The sequence below is a fragment of the Camelus bactrianus genome, chromosome 26 (genome assembly GCF_048773025.1).
Source record: "Camelus bactrianus isolate YW-2024 breed Bactrian camel chromosome 26, ASM4877302v1, whole genome shotgun sequence".
Taxonomy (NCBI): domain Eukaryota; kingdom Metazoa; phylum Chordata; class Mammalia; order Artiodactyla; family Camelidae; genus Camelus; species Camelus bactrianus.
Genome location: NC_133564.1, coordinates 37100681 through 37107862, shown reverse-complemented (window position 1 = coordinate 37107862; position 7182 = coordinate 37100681). Strand labels below are relative to the sequence as shown.

General features: G+C 35.7%; 1 long non-coding RNA gene across 5 annotated transcripts in view; it reads right to left on the bottom strand.

The window, feature by feature from the left end:
* Positions 1–1310: 1310 nt before the first annotated feature.
* Positions 1311–7182, bottom strand: part of LOC141575150 (uncharacterized) — a 47980-nt gene continuing 42108 nt past the window's right edge. For 2 of the 5 annotated variants that reach the window (XR_012502526.1, XR_012502527.1), the window contains exon 4: positions 1316–3892. This is a non-coding gene — a long non-coding RNA (uncharacterized LOC141575150). Of the gene's footprint in view, positions 3893–7182 lie in introns of all 5 variants that reach the window. The other 3 variants (XR_012502529.1, XR_012502530.1, XR_012502528.1) reach the window with 3 other exon arrangements.

The following is a 7182-nucleotide window of genomic DNA, read 5'->3' as shown; positions in this document are numbered from 1 at the left end:
GGTTTTACTTTGTAACAGCAAATACTGAAGAACTTAGAGTAGGTCTGAATAAAGCTGGTGGTGAAACTAGGTTTTCTACAATACCATAATACAGGCAGTTCTCTTGTAAAGCAATATATGTGTCTCTGGAAAAAAACCCTAAATTTCTGCAAAATTATACCCTAAAAATAAGGACAAGCAACTCAGAACTATGCAGCCTTGTAATCTATGTACTAGCAAAACTGGTAAGAGTTCTCATAAAATTCTAGTGTAGCTGAACATTTGCACCCAATATCAGTTAGTCTCCTTTGAAATGTAGTTCCATGAGGGCATTCAATTCTGTTAAAGATAAATTGTCAAAATTAAAAATTCTGATCCAGGATATAGACTTTCTTCTTTAGATACTCCCGTCTTATTTTTTTTTTAAGTAAACATGGGGAAATATTTTCATGGCTTATTTGTATTCACAGCTCAGCCAGATAGTCTAACATTGTAGAAATCCTAGCAGTTCTTGAAGACATTAACTGTCCTCTGTTCACCGTCTTCCACAGGATTGTCATGTGTTTTCCTTAAGGTCATCATATATTGCTAAGACTCTGTGAGAAAGCTCATCCTTCATGGGTTTAAAACATTACTATGCTGGAAACAATTCTTTCTGGACCAATGTGACTTTCACATTATACTGACCTCATCACTTAATGATGAATGATTGAACTAATTCTCACTACAGAAGTGTGTTATGTAGAAAAAAATTAGACAGTACTCTCTAGCTGTCCCATTGCTATGTCATGATTCATGTAGTGGACAATATTTGTGCACATTCATGTTTATATATACATAGTACCATGTAGTAAAGGAAAAGAGCTTTGGAATTTGGCTGACTTGGCCAATGGATTCAAATTTAGGTGACTGAGTTTTGGTTATATGAAGTAAATACTAATTATCTGGTAGGATTCTTTTGGAGATTGAGATAATTTACATAAAACATCTAACAGAGTGATGGGCATATTGCAGATACTCAACAAGTGTTATTTCATTTCTAGTGATGAATCATAAGACTAAAAAGATTAAGTGACTAGTTACCCCTGTACATAGCATAAGACAGATTCACTATGTAATTCTTATGAGAAATTCCTATACACACATACATACCTGTAGGTGTATAGATATATGCAGATTCTCCTACTGATTTAAGGTTTATTCTTCCCTTGATTGATTAATGTTTCACTAGTTCATATCCTTTTCTATTCGGATGTCGAAGCTGATAATGATAAAAAAAATTGGTAGGGAAGCTCTTTCCTTGATGTAACTTCCTATAATAATTAGACTAGGATGCTGTACTAAGGTTTGCCAGCAGTTTAATTCATGCCTGTTTGCACTTTTCCAGTTAAGTATAAAATGTTTCCCTAGCTGCCTGATAATAGTCAGACATTGGCAAATTCATTGCTTCCTTTTTTTAAAAAATGGCATCTCCCCCCGGTCAAAATAAAATATAACAGGTTGCTTGTATTATGTTACTGCATTATGTTGATTGTATGAGTTTTCCTTAGAGTAATTTATAAATGAATATGAAATTCATTAATATGAATTTAACACCTTTCTTTTGTTTTTCTGTAAAATTTCTATATTTTAAGATGGTCAGTATTTTATTCTTTTATTTATAGATAAATTACAGCAACAAAAACTATTTTCTTTTCCCCAGGTTTCCACATTTTAGTGTAAAAAGGAAAGAATATCTTCAGTGTTTCTATAACTGAGGTTTGTTTACAGTATCGGCAGTTATTTACCTCACAGCACCGTTTGCAGTAATATTTAGATTTTGCATGCTCTAGATTTTAAGATGTGCTGTATGAGTTTGTAGTGGTTGTAATTTTGTTGTTTTATGTTTTGAAAGTTTAAGAATTAGAACTCACAGAATTTGGCATCACAAGTTTTCATTAAGTTTTTGAGCTGTTATGAATATTAAAAGTTATAACTAGGGTTCTAAATTTACATATATTAAGTGATTAATTTTGAAATAATATTACATACAATAACATTTGTTTAGAGTCAATCGATATGTTTGATCAAATTTAAGAAGCTTGAGATACACATTTATTTTAACTATTAGAAAGAAAAAATGCCACTCTAAATTATGGCATCTCATCAATTTCTGAGAAGCTGAGACATGAAAATATGTGCCTTTAGACTCAATGAAATATTTCAGGTGTGTAGACTTGAGGGCTCTTCTTTGGCAAGGAGCAGATTTTGTGTTGCTGGTTTTTGAAAACCCTGCTCAATCCTATGTATCTGCACAGCTATGCTGGTTCTCCTTGTTCATTCATTTGTTCCCTCCTTTAGTACTTACTGAGTGTCCTTCAGATGCAAAGCTATGTCATGTTTCTAGTCACACAAGATTTCTTCTCTTGGAACTTCTTTTATATATCTGGAATATAACACAAAACCAAGTAATTGTTTGATGGCACAACATAGTACTTATGTCTCCAGCTAGATTCCAAACTATCATAAAGATTGTTCTTTTTCACATGTTATGTATCTGCTTCATTTCCTAGCACATAATTTGTAATTCATTGTAACTTCTTGATTAATTTAACTTTGTTTATAATGATAAGAAAAAGTGTAGTGTGTACACCTGAAAAGGGTGTCTATATGATTATGCTTTAATATAATCAGAAGTTTTGAATTTTAGAAAAATGGAATAAAAATTTTTAACTGTAAAATGAGATACCAAAGATTTCTTCAAATAGCTAATGACTGTTCTGGATTTCTTTGACATTACAAGAAATCTAGAAAAAGCCTAGTGGTCTGGCAGCTGTGGCTTATTACCCAGCTGCACAAGTGAATTACTGTTTTGAACACTGTGGAATCGTGGTATGAAGAGGTGTCTAGGAGTTCTATTGCCTGGGTGGACTGCCCTAGGAGGACATTGCTATGATTTATGTCAGAGAATATTTTGCCTAGGTTTTCTTCTAGGAGATTTACAGTGTCTTGCCTTATATTTAATTCTTTAAGCCATTTTGAGTTTATTTTTGTTTATGGTGTGTGGGAGTTGTTCTAACTTCATTGATTTACATGCTGCTGTCCAGTGTTTCCAACACCATTTGCTGAAGAGACTGTCTTTACTCACTGTATTTTCTTGCCCATCTTTGTCAAAGACTAATTGACTGTAGGTCGGTGGGTTTATTTCTGGGCTTTCTAGTCTGTTCCATTGATCCATATGCCTGTGTTTATGTCAATACCATTCTGTTCTGATGACTGTAGTTCTGTAGTGTTGTCTGAAGCCTGGGAGGGTTATTCCTTCAGCTTCATTCTTTTTCTTCAATATTGCTTTGGCAATTCTGGGTCTTTTGTGATTCCATGTAAATTTAAGATTATTTGTTCAAATTCTATAAAAAATGTCCTGTGTAATCTGATAGAGATCACATTAAATCTGTAGATTACTTTGGGCAGTATGACCATTTTAACAATATTGATTCTTCCAATCCAGGAGCATGGGGTATCTTTCCATTTTTTAGAAACTTCTTTAATTTCCTTCATCAATGTTTTATAGTTCTCCGTTGAATTTTATTAAGTGCGTTTTCTGCATCTATTGAGATTATCATGTGGTTTTAGTCCTTTCTCTTGTTGTTGTGAATTATTACATTGATTTGCATGTGTTGAACCACACTTGTGTCCCTGGGATGAACCCCCACTTGACCATGATATATGATCTTTTTTATGTGCAGTTGCATTCTATTTGCTAGTATTTTCTTGAGGATTTTTTGAACCTATGTTCTTCTGTGATATTGGTCTTTAATTCTCTTTTTTGGTGGTGTCCTTGCCTGTTTTTGGTATCAGACTGATGGTGGCTTCATAGAATGAGTTTGGGAGTATTCCCTCCTGCTTGTTTTCTTTCTATCAGCTTTATAATATTCTGGAAAGCACAAGAAGAAAATATGGTTAAGTGGCATAAGGCTGTGACTATGGTAAGTACACCTAATGAGTAGTTTTCCCAACAACATAAATTCTTTTGTAACAAAAAGGGAGGGAAAGTGACTGCTTAAAGAGGTAAGATGTGAAAGGCTACTCTACCACACACATTTCTTTTCAGTCACACAGAAGTTGTCAAATAATTATCCCCTGTCACTCAGAAAAAGGTAATATTGTGAGAACACACTGTCCACAGAACCCCCTGTCCACTTCAGCATAGGCATCAATTTCTCTGCCCTGCTCACTGAGGACACCCAGCCGTGGATACAGGAAAGAGGCCTGATGCCCAAGCACTATCACATCCCATGACAGGGCCATTCACTTCCCCTGGAGGGGCAGACAAACTCAGAAAGCCCCCAAAGCCTGGGCGGATGGCCTTAGTAGTGTTCGTTTTCCAAGACTCTGAGCCCCAACCTATGTTGTTTGCATCCAAAAAGAGGCTGTATTAACAGATACACACAATTATATAAAAATAGATAAGCACAAGGACCTACTGTATATCACAAGGAACTGTATTCAATTTCTTGTAATCTACAGTGGAAAAGAATCTGAAAAGAAAAAAATATATATATATATACTGAATCACCCTGCTGTACAGCTGAAACTAACACAACATTGTAAATCAAATATACATCAATAAAATGTTCTGAAAATACAGCTCTAAAAAGCAATAGAGTCATGGTGTGAGCTGCCAGGCCCAGTGAAGGAATTTTGAGAGGTGAATGTTTTAAAAAATAATTCCTAATACCCTGAGATAACTATTTCCAGGATGGTGCAATTTTACCTTTAAAAAGGGAAAGAGAAAAAAAAAAAAAAAAACAAAAAACTCAGACATCACCATCCTGGAATTAACCAGCACACAATTAAATTTTGGAAAAGAAAACACAAAACAGTAATGCAGTCATTCATCAGATTCACAAAGGAAAACCAAAAATGCCAGCTCCTTACTGAGCTTGATTTCAAACAGAAGGCTGGTAAAGGTTACAGCATGAAAAAGTAATTCTAATAATTAAACAAAACTTCATAAAATGAACAGGACTGGCAAAAGTATGTTTCTGGTAAATCAACTCAGGGGATGTCCAAATATAATGCAAAAAGCTCATATAATTTTAAATTTTCCAGAAGCCTCCCCAACTTTTTTAAAGAAGTAAAAACAAAAAAAAGATAGAATTGACTTTAGCAATATATTTATACTTAATCCAATAGAGTCAAAATATTATCATTGCTGCATATAATCAACAGAAAAAAATATGAGATATTTCACATGCTTTTATTCATACTAGACCTTCAAAATCTGAATCTATTTTACACGTACCTTGCATCTCAACTTCAGCTGGCTATGTATCAAGCAAGCAATAGTTACATGTGGCTAGCGGCTGCCACTTTGTTTTCTGTGCTTTTTTTGGTTTTTGTTTTGTTTGTTTGGGAGGGTAATTAGGTTTTTATTGATTTATATTTAATAGAGGTACTGGGGAGGGAACCCAGGACCTCGTGCATGCTGGGCACATGTTCTATCACATAGCTATACCCTCCCCCCTAGCAGCTGCCACTTTGGACAGGGCAGATCTCAATGGATACATTGCACTTATTTGTAAGTCCAAGTCTTCTCAAAAAAGAATCCCAATGGCAACCACTTAAGTGCATGCCTTCAGAAAATATAATTTCAATTATAGTTTTTAAGTTTTTCCACTTCACCAAGGATGCTCTCTACTGTGATAAACAAGCAGGTGGTTTCTCTATCCCTCATGGAGTCCCTGAAAGCAACTGGTAATGGGAGCAGAATGGGGGACTTCTGAACTCTCTGTGCCTTTGAGGATCCCTTTGGAGAAAAGAGACATTTTACTTCTGTTCCAGTCTCTTCACCTCCCCAGAAGAGTGTCTTCACTACATCACCATGTCTTTTCTTTCCTCAAATCCACCTCTCATTCCATTGCTGTCGGTTTTAGTCTCCCCAAACAGAAAACCAGGGGTACTCCCCCATTTTTAACACATCACCAAGCCTCAGTGTGTCCTTCTACAAAAATACCCCACTACTTTTCCTCACCCTGACTTTGGCTTCTCCACACCCAGTCTCTTGTAGTTTACATGTGAACTAAGATTTAAGAATTACCCCACCTCCCAGCCCCGACACATACACCCTCACTGCTGTTCATGGCCTGTTCCCACATTCTCAGACAATGGCCTTCATCTCCCCCACACATGTGGTCCTGGTTGTTCATGGACCTGGGAATCTACCTTTGCGGGACTGTGGAATTCTGTTCATGCTAGTTCCATTCCAGGCCATCCGGCTCCAGACACATGTCCCAGGAAACCATTTCCAGTGATTCTGGACTCCCTGGCCCCACCTTTCCTTGGAGCACATGCTCATCAACAGCACCCCACCAACCCTACTCTCATCAGGTCCACAGTGGAACCTGCACTCGGTTTCTCTCCACTCCCCACAATCATGACTCATTCTGCTCTTCTACACGTTCAGGGAAGAGGTAAGGTCCTTCCTATAGTTACAGTATGTCTCCTACAACCATTCATCCCTACCTTCCTCCAGGGTGTTTCCAAATTTGGAATAAATGACACTTGTAAAAATCATCTGAAATTTGGAGAAGCTAGTGTGTGAATCAACCTATCTATCGTTCTATGGTGGTTTCAGAGATATTTTAAAAGAACTAGATTAAACTGAATCCTGATTTTTCTTTATTGCATGTGAAAGTGTAAATAAGAAGACAATGGAAGACCTTCCTAATGTCTAATATAAGCCAGGCTATAGCAAGTTGTCCATTTTTATTAGGTTTTGAAGATTTTTATTTTTTAAGTGAGAGGTCTTTATTTTAGAAAACTAATCAATATGATTAAATTTAAGTTTGACAGAATCTACTGTTAATGACAAATTAATAGCAAGTAATTCATGCCAAGAACTTGAGCTACACATTTCCATCTTGTGTCTGCCAGGGACCAGTGATCAGTACAGAGACTGAGCTTGGTTTGATATTTATATTTGTAGATGTGCTTCTTTAAATTTTTCTCAATAGAGGCAGCTAGCTCACCAAAATAATGTTTTCAATTTTTTTATATTTTAAAGACAGAAGAAAAGCTCATTATGTTACTTGTTAAATCTTGTAAACTCTTATAATTCTAGTAACCTCAGAGACCATAATGATGGCTTCATAAGCAGTACATATAAGTGAATATTTTGATGACACTGATTGGTAGACATATATCTCAAATTTTTTTAGAAAC